Below are 10549 nucleotides of genomic sequence, written 5' to 3' on the forward strand. Positions count from 1 at the left end.
GGGCCACACTTACAAAATCAACCTGTAGCATTACTAGTATAGCCATACTATCACCTATTTAAATTCCACCATGAGCATCTTTGAGACTGTTTTCTGTGGTTGTTATTGCTCTTCATAAATCATTGGAGTTTAGCTAGACTATATACAATGACAATAATATGTGCATATGTGAAGAGAATTCGATCAGTTTTCCAAAGCATATATCTCAATCAAAAGGATTGACAAAATTTACAAAATTTGTAAGGAATAACATTTTTTCACGTAACTGTCAACTTAGCCTTCAGTTTGACTGTTGATCACATTCATTGAGCATCAGTTTTGTAATTTACTTTGCCTTCTAAGAGTGAGAACTAATTTCTGTGTAAATGGCATTTTTACCAGTGGCATATAAGAAAGCACATGAGACTCAGAATTAAGAGCCCAACTTGAACTCTCAGGTCCATTATTTCAATAAAATTGCTATATAATTTATTTAGTGTACATATTTCATTCTTTTTTCCAAATTTTCTAAAGTATTATTCTCTTGTTAATTAAGACACTCGTATCTAATTTAAAGGAGTGGTTTTTAAAATACATTGCATTTTAGAAAGACATCAGTTGTTATCGCTGAATGATTAATGTTTAAAATATATTCCGATGTCTGATGTTGTCAACTTTCTTGGATCTTGTCTACTCCAAAGGAGGGGGAGGGATTTTGTTTTATATAAATACCCTACTTTTGTTCCCACTTTGTAGACTGGAGCGAAATACACTAAATGACAGCACTTCCCCTTCCTTATTGTATAATTTTTTCCCATTATTTAGCTTCTCTATTTCAGTCCCTTTATTTGGAAAGGGAGATAGCATTGGTATTATCCCAAAGTATTACTGTAAACAAACTCATATGTATTCTGCTCCCAAACCTGCATGGCTGTGGTGAAGCTCAAGTATGTGCAGACTAAATCCTGATCATTACGCTCTTCTGCATCCACATGCCTAGTTTAACAAGCTCCTGACACAGAGGCAGGGCTTGCTAGGATGTGGAAGCATCTTCTGGAGCTCTAGATCATTAGGTGGGAGTGATTTTGCTCAGTGTAAACGTGATGCATGATTGACTTTCAATCTTCTTTGGAAGCCACAGAAGGATAAATTCAGTTGGAAGACACCTTTCCATTCATTACATGAGAGTGATCTGTCTGGATTTTTAAATAGACTGCTTCTAATGGCTTTTCAGTTTTGAGGCTTATTATTCTTTTGTAACCATAAATCTTCAAGTAGTTAAATAAGTTAAAAGAAAATGACTAAAAAAGTAATTTCTTTCTCAATTTTCAATGAAGTCTTACCTTCTAAAGTCAAAAGTCCTGAGATAGTTTTATTTTAATTCTTGTTTATAACATTAACATTTCCACAGAAATCTTACTAGAATTAGACAACGTCGTTCCCCTATTTCAGGCATAAAGAAAAAGGTGATAAATGATTTTCCCAAAGTTTTTCTATTAAACTATGTTAGGAAGACTTGAAATTAAATAAGTTCACATATTCTAGATTTTCTTTCACTTCACAGAGAGGGCTTAACATTCATAAAATATGTGATTTCATAACCATACCCTTTCACGAACATAATCCCTGATGATAGAAAACAGTATATACAGCCATAAAGGTACAAAAAGACCAAGAACACTTTGTGGATTCCTGGCAGAATCTATTTTAAATAATCAACAAAAACACATTCAAATTAGCGGATAGTGGAACAAAAATTAATTTCACACGAGAATCTAAAAGGAGTCAAAGGGTAATGATAAATATGACCACTGCAGTAAACACTTATTTTATATTTGGTGGCTATAGCTTCTGCCACTGCAATCCATCACTCTGTAGATAACCACTCAAATGTCTGTGAACATTTGTTTTAAGATAAAAATGCACACTCTTCTTTACTTTCTCCTTTTTAAGCTCAATTGGCATTAAAAGAACAGATGTTTAAGAACAGCTGCTCAGCATGTAGTCTTTTAAGAAATCATGTATATAAATGCAGTATGTATCAAGTATATCTATGCTGTATTTCTTTTATAATCTCAACCACATTTTTAAAGCTAAAGGAAAAAAAAAAAAACACAGCCTTCAATTAATTGTTTTCAGCACTAAAGAAGGACCAAGAAGAAATCAGCTCTCATGTATGAGATGAATATGTTCTGGAGACAACACTTCCTATGTTTTATATTTGAAATTTTCTGAGAGACTAGATCTTCAAAATACTATGCACAAAAGATTAACTGTCGGCAGCAGTGAAGCTAGGCATTACTTTAGTTAAGGCAGTCACAATATATACATGCAGAAATATATAACACTGTACACCTTAAATATGTAACTTGTCAATCAAATTTCACTAAAGCCAGAAAGGATTGTATAAAAGACATTTTAGAATTGCCAAAAAGATTTATGCATAAATACGAATGTCTTTTGAATTGGTGTCATTTTTAACTTATGAGGCTTGCGGTGAAGACATGAGTATCATCAACATTTAGATAGTCTTCATGGTCACTACTCTCATGTGTGGCCATGAGCATATTGACCATGAGTGTATTGAACATAATGTACAAAGAAGCTTAGCATTACCATTTTCTGTTTTGGGGATTGTGGGCTTTTTCTCTTTAAAGTCAGGAGAAATAGCAGAGACAATGCTCCCTGGACTGTGTGTGTGCCCCTTGTGACAGAGGTCCTAAGTCACAGGCAACATACAGAACATGACACTTGGCTTGATGACAACTCAGCTGCACTGAAGTCTACGAGTATTTCTCTTTTTGGGAAAGCCAGATTAAATAAAAAGAAACAAAATAAAAATCATACTTTTCTCATTATTCAGCCAGCATGTATCAAAGGGACATTTTTCAGAAGAAAAAAAAATCAATAGGTATATGTATTCAGTAGCGCATGAATCAAGAGACATTGGATTCCAAAAGTTCTCTACTACCTCTCAATGCTCTGCAAGGAATATTTGTCACCTCACTGTCACAGTTGCTAGGCTCTTCAAGGAGAAAAAAAATAGTATTGTAGGATCCTCTAGGAAAAAGACTTTGGTAGCACTTTGGACAATTTATGCAACCTATACAGAGAGCGATCAAGGAGGAGGCTTACTGAATACTGTTACACCCTAATATTAGGCTCAGGTTGTCTTACCTACAAGTGGATAATCCCAACATCCTCCCTCAGTTCCCATTCCATCGTGCCCTTCTTGCCTCTGTTCTGTCTGCATTCTTGTGAGTTCTGTTTCCCGTTATCTTTACTCTCTACCTTCCACTTTCCTGCAGAGAAGAGAATATGATTTAGAATTCATAATTGTAAATTAACAACAAACCTCTATTCCATTACTTTTTTTTTTCTTTTTCTGAAAGGAGCCTTATACACACACTCAACAAAGGACCACAGCAAAGCTTTAGCTCCAGTCAAATTTATAACATAGTTTGGGGGGAAATCTTTAGTGGAGTCTTATATAGGAATCTGTTAATTTTCACAGAGGAACCTATAGCTTTCCTAATGTGGCAAGATTATAGTTAAAAAACCAAACTGTAGCTTTTGTGTTTAAGCTTTATATACACATGAGCTGTGTGCACTGATTTTCAAAGGTTAGATTGGCTTTAGATTGGCTTTGGCAAACCCAGACACTATTGCTGATGCCAAGAAGCACTTGCTCACAGGAGCCTGGTATAGCTGCCCCTGAGAGACTCTGCCAGAGCCTGACAAATACAGACAGGGATGCTCACAGCCAAACATCGGACTCAGCACGGGAACCCCAATGAAGGAGTTAGGGGAATGGCTGAAGGAGTTTGCAACCCCATAGGAAGAACAACAATATCAATCAACCAGACCCCCTAGAACTCCCAGGGACTAAACCACCAACCAAAGAGTACACATAGAGGGTCCCACGGCTCCAGTTTCATATGCAGCAGAATGGGAGGGGATGCTCTTGGTTCTATGAAGATTCCATGCCCCAGTGTAGGGAATGCTAGGGTGGCGAGGTGGGAATGGATGGGTTGGGGAGCACTTCATAAAAGCAGAGTGAGGGGGATGGGATGGGGGGCTGCAGAGGGGAAACGAGGAACAGGGATAACATTTGAAATGTAAATAAATAAAATAACCAATAAAAAAATAGATGGGTGATGGTCTCCACATATTGGAAAATACAAATTCAAGCAAGATCAGAAGAGAATTCAATCAAAATGGAGGAATATGTTTCTTTTTGTATCTTTTCAAAAGAAAGTGAAAGAAAATGAACAAATATTTGTATTTAATGGAGTTATGGAGCTGAAACTTCAAAAGATGACTAGAGGAAAGTGTGTTCCACACCTTTGTATTTAGTCATCAAATAAACCTTTCTATAACGTTCTCTTTACAATAACCTTGAATGGTAATTGGCAGTTTGGGCAGAGCTGTTGCCATCTAGGTCTTGCCATCATTAGTAGCTAGCTTTGAACAGAATGACTTCTCCAAAGCTGTGTATGGGACGCCATGTTGCCTTTTGAGAGTACTGAGGTTAACGGTGTAGCCACAAAACTGATGTCATTTTCATCTGAACCCCAGAACTGATCATCCACATGAATGAAACCAACTCCCTGCCACTCTGTGGAGGACACAGTGCAATCTGGCCAGCATGTTCTAAGCAACAGTTGTGAGAAAATCCAGAGCAGGCTCCCTCAAGGTACCACATGGGGAAGAACAGATTTGGAAAAGGTAAACATCGACTTTCCCTATTCGTGATTTACTTTGCAAAACTAGGAATCTTTCTTACCTTGCTTTTCTTAACCACTTTAATTTTTTTCTTTTGCTTGAAAATTTCATATATGTATGTATACAATAAAATATGAATATATTCACCCCAATTTCCCATTTCCAATCCTTGCAATGTGCTGGTTATACATAAACTACAGTCACCTGGATAAAAGGAATCTCTGTAGAACAACTGACCAGATTAGACTGGCCTGTGGTCTAAGGTATTAACCTCATTGGTGATTGATGTAAGAGGGCTCATCTCACTGTGAGATATCTAACTTCTTAAGAATAATACCGGTCACAGTGAGATGAACCCTCACATCAATCAGTAATCAAGCCAATCCCATACACACACACACATACACACACACACAGAGTGGGGGAGGGAGGGAGGAAGGGAGTAAGGTGGGGGCATGGAAAAGGGCAATCAATCCAATAAGCAGAATTTTTCCATGGTTTCTGTTTCAAGTTCGGGATGTGAGTCCCTGCTGACTACCTTCAGTGATCGACTGTAACAAGTAAGTAAGTAAGTAAGTAAGATAAATGCTATCTTCTCTTACATTGTTTTTGTTAGTGTTCAGTTTTGTCAGCAACTGGAAAACTCCATATCCCTCTCGATACCTTCTTTTACTCATGTCTTCTTTAAAAAAAAAAAATAGCCAACGAATTCCAATTGGTATTGCCCATATGCCCATGGCTGCGGGGCCATCCACTGGATGTTTGCCAGTGGTAACACACTCTCTTCAAAACAAATTGATTCTGCCTCCCCGAGAAGCTACCAATAGTTTCTCAGTGCTTCTTCAGTCGCTGCTAGCATTTTGGCTAGTGTTAGCTTGTACAGATAGCCATGGCTGCTTTGAGTTCCAAGTGTGATAGCCAATCATATTTTCTTATAAGCCCATTTTATTAAAGTTTGTAGGTTTTCTACATTCCTCTTGGTCAAATCATAATTTCTGGCTTCAAATTTATTTCAGCAGTAACCACCATGACTGCAATATCAAAGGCCAATATTAAGAGAAAATATTGTATATAGTCTATACCTCCCAAAGCAAACAAAGACTTGTAAGCAATGAAAATAAGGTTTTTAACTATTAATTCAACACTGCTGCCTACTAGTTATAAGCATTTCAATACATTTCTTAATCGTTATTATTATATTTTCTTGTTTAAATAACTTGTGTAATAACAATCAAGTCACCACAATTTCTTTGTGTTTAAAATCCAAGGATTTACTTCATAATGAGTTAAGTGATATTGGTGTTATGACCGTTATTATTAGGTCAGCAGTGCAGATAATTAACCAAAATAGCAAAAGGTATTAGCTCAAGTGATAGAATAGTTCAGACAGGAACACACTGTAGAGATAAATTTATACTTAAGTTTCTTTTCCTACTGAAAATGTTCACTGATATTAATATTAAGGAAAGAGTTCTGACTTGAACAAACTCTGCAGACATGCCATCCCCTCCCCTAGAGGAAAAGGCATGCAACCTGAATACCTATAGTCTTTCTAACCAAAGCAGAGATAGAACAACAACTGTGCATCCTAAGGCAAGCACCAGCTAAGAATAGCTGATGAGGTGGCCAAACCTAACCAGTGCAGGAGTAATCAGTGTCAACATTGGATCCCACAGTGACAGTGTACTTCAGAAACAAAACTAAATCTGAATCTCACTATCTCCCCGCATCCAGGACACACAGGAAGTAACTTTAAGAAGCTTGATTTCTCTTTGCAAGGAACATTTCTTTATGTCCATTCTTGAAAACCCAGGAGATAATATCAGTTTGGTGTCCAGAAGTAGGCTCAGTGCATCCAGTAGCTGTTTAATATTGCTTTTTTTAACCCTCTTCCAATATAAATGTATATGAATCATCTTGCAAGTTCATAAATAACATATTTTACAAATGAGCTAAAAATACACAATGAAAATAACCCATTATTCCTGGGAATAGGCCTACTTAACAAGAGACTCCTTGATAATTAGGGAAGAAATTTAAATTCCATATTTAGAAAATAAGCATTAATGGAAAATAAAGGTAGCATTGAGCCAACCTCAGAAAGTGTCTTCTCCTTTATCCTGTTCAGGTAAATTACTATTAATGACAGAGCTTTGTTGTTCGTCTCTGTTGGGGATAAGGAGCTGTGGGACTGCATAAGGGTATCCTGGGTCATGGTTGAGCAGGTACTTAGAACCCCGAGATTCTCCATGGAATTCTGCGTGAGAACCGGCAGGAGTTCGGTACCTCCCATCATCTAGGATCCTGAAAAACAGTCACATTTCCATAGAGTCACATAGGCCAGGCTATAGGCCTCAGGCCCTAGAGATTTACAAACTAATGAAGGCCAGAGGGCAGAGCAAATTAAACATTCCTCCCCCAGATCCTCCCCTAATCCTCTCCCTTTCTCCCTCCCTATATAACTCAGGACTGCCCTGAGTTTTTGGGGGGTACACCTAGATCCATCTATTATCCGCCATGACAATAAACCTTTTTGGAACCAAGGACTTCCTCGTGTTACTGGGGCCTGCCACCGCCAAGGCCCTCAGGCCGCTGGAACCATAGGATCTTCTTCCTTGATGTGGGACCCGCCACAGCGGCAGAAGCCCCTCCGGGGCTTGCACCCGCTGTGGCGGCCTTCTTAAATTTTCCCCACAAGGAGCCACACTACAAATGATTAAACAGACCTATGAAAGTAGGATTTCAAAAAGTATAACATCACTGAGATGTAGAGGATAAAGTAGCCATTCTTCAGCTGTGCTGGGTTTTCAATTTGGGGATGATCCATCATCCAAAACATCAGCTGTGTTTGTCCACACATCTAAGGCAATATTAGAATGTCCAGCACATCAGCATGAGACTGGAGTCACTAGCAGGTCAACTAAGGAAGGTGGGTGGCAACTCAGAATCCCATTTGGATGAGATTTTCATTTTGCTTTTACATTTTGGTGAGTTCTCAAAGATCAGAGTACCATTAGTTAGCATTGCATAAGGTTATGTTAGGTTACCTAGCAATGGGAACATCTTCTCTGTGTCTGATCTGCATTAAACATTAAACATTAAACATTAACATTAAACATTAACATTAAATTATGTGATAACAAATAGCAGTCTAAAGAAAGAGCCTCAGATTCAACTTATATCTCAAAGTCCAAGTTAATATGAGAAGACTGGCAAATGTTTCTTCATAAATCCCTACACTTTCGTGTTCCCTTTGACTAGACTGGGAGAGAAGCAGTGTAGAAACTGAGGCTTTACACTGATGATAGGCCAGATCAACAAAGAGTTTGTTCTGGATATATGAAGAGATCACAGATGCCCAAGAGAATGAATGGTCAAAGAAATATTTACAGAAAATCAAAGATATTTGAGAGATGTGTAGTTCATAAACTATTTTAATTATAATTTATACATTTTAGTTGTAGTATATGTGCTTGTGTGAGTGTGTGCAAAAGTGTGTGTGAGCACATGTGTGTGCATGTGTGTGTTGTGTGTATGTTGGCAAACAGGTGCCAGAACAAGCTGGCAGAGTAGGCCCTGGGCAAACTCGGGTCAGACTCAGCAGAAAGTACCTTATCCACTGAGCCATCTCACCAGCTCCACAAAACTACCTTTAAATGAGAAGATATTATCTAGCTGTTAGTAGACCATGGGAGAAGGATTCCTAGTTTAAAGTTGTTTGGGTTTGCAGGAAAAAAAATTCATTCTTAAAGTGCCTAGTTGTTCCTTGGTATCTATGGGGGGATTGTTTCTGAGATCTATTTAGTTATAAAAATGTGTGAACGTATGTCTTATATTAAATGGCAACGACATACTTGTGTGTAAGCTATACACAGTTCCTTCTCTACTTCAAGCCTTCTTTGATCCTAGTAATACTCAGTGTCATGCGTAAATGTCATGTAAGCAGTTGTTATACTGAGACACAAAAGAAAGCTTGCCTGTGTTTGTTACAGACGTAAGATGTCTCTCAGTATTTATGATCCATGGGTGGTTGGCTTTAAAGTGGTGGAAATTCGCTAGTGAGTAAAGGACATGAGCAATAGCTCACTTCTGAGCACATCCCATGAGTACCTCTCAGTGAGAAGTCACAAGGAGAAGCCTTAGTTAAGAGGTGGAATGACAGAGACTGAGTCACTTTGATACTCAGCACAAAAAAAAGGTCACTGTCATTAACTTTGCCTCAAACGATGGCTAGGGGCTGGAACTGCTCAACTTTCCCCAACTTTATAAAACTACTTCTAATAGGACAGCTTTTCTAGACCCACAGACTAATATAAACTTTGAATATTGTACTAACTTTAGTAAAATGTCCCTGGTGCTTGATACTATTTGATGCCTTGGTTTGTTTTATTTGGTGAAGCTTTGTTCACAACAGAACAAAAATATCTAGTATTACATTCGATTGGGACTTTGAAGGCTGTGCTCTTCTGTTCTCATGAAGACTACAGCTAGACTATATTCATCCATACATAGACTTTCACATTCTCAATTTTACTCTCAGGTCAATCTTGTTTATCAGAGCGCTAGACGTACAGCCTTATCTTTCTCTATTGAGTGAGCTCCGTGGACCACTATTCATTCCCTGTGACTGCATGACATCACCTAGTCCATCACCTTAACAAGGCTAATTAGAAAATACATCTCCAGTGCCAAAAGGAAGAAGAGCTATGATTCTCCTCACATGGGATGCAAATTATTTCGACCTTTCAAGCATGGTGTCTTGAGAATGGAGGCATCTGCTGTGGGCCCATGTTGAGTCAGTAACAGGATTTTGGCTTCCTTCTAGCAACTGTGTTACCAACCATACAGTGCCAATATAAACTTGATATGATATCAGATATTTGATGTTAATTTCATGCCTATGTTAATTATCTTCAGCATCACAAATCACTCAAACATTAAGGCTTAAAAGCAGCAAGCATTTATTATCTCATAGTTTCTCTTTGGAGTTGGTCTTGCTGGGTATATCTAGCCAGAGCTCTTTCAAAGTTACAAACAAATTTTGGCTCCATATGCTGATATAGAGGATGAGTAAAGGAAAAATCATTTCTTCCCAACACGTACGAACACACACACACACACAGACACACACAGAGTCATCATGGTTGAATGGCCTTGCCATCTCACAAAATCAGAGATCAAACCAGTTTGTTATTACACACAGAAACAGCCGATATTTTTAACTGAATGGGTTGGTTGTGTGACTGAAGTCTCCAGTTTCTGGTCAGACTGTCCCAATCCTCTGCCAGACAAACCTTTCTCTGTCTGTCTGGAAAGCCAAAAGTAGACAGAGAAAGCAAATCAAACACAAAAGAGCAAGCAGAATGACATGAATTTTGTTTAGAACTTAATTTAGAATGTCATTCCAGCACCTTTGCATAGTCTATACATAGAAGAACATCACTGGCTCTGCCTTGCCTGCAAGGGGAGAGTACTGCAAAGGCATATATAACACAGTCATTAAAACCTAGCTTAGAGACTGTCTTTTTACTCCATAGGTCTTTCCTCTTTACCAGAGTCTTCAATTAGCTTTATCCCTTGCATTATACAAACGCAAAATGCAAAACTCCTTACCATGTGCATGCAAGCCCTATAACAGACTCTGGATGTCCAACGAAGATCTTCTGTGTTGGTCTAATGACCTTTATCTTACTCTATCAACTCTATTCATTCATACACTGAGTAGATAGAGATTCTTTGAATACTAGAGATTTTACAACTAGGCAAGGAAAGAAAGAGGGACAGGGAGAGGGAAAGGTGAGGGAGGGAGGGAGGGAGGGAGGGAGGGAGGGAGGGAGGGAGGGAG

Source organism: Grammomys surdaster, unplaced genomic scaffold (assembly GCF_004785775.1).
Source record: "Grammomys surdaster isolate TR1022 unplaced genomic scaffold, NIH_TR_1.0 125450, whole genome shotgun sequence".
Classification (NCBI taxonomy): Eukaryota; Metazoa; Chordata; class Mammalia; order Rodentia; family Muridae; genus Grammomys; species Grammomys surdaster.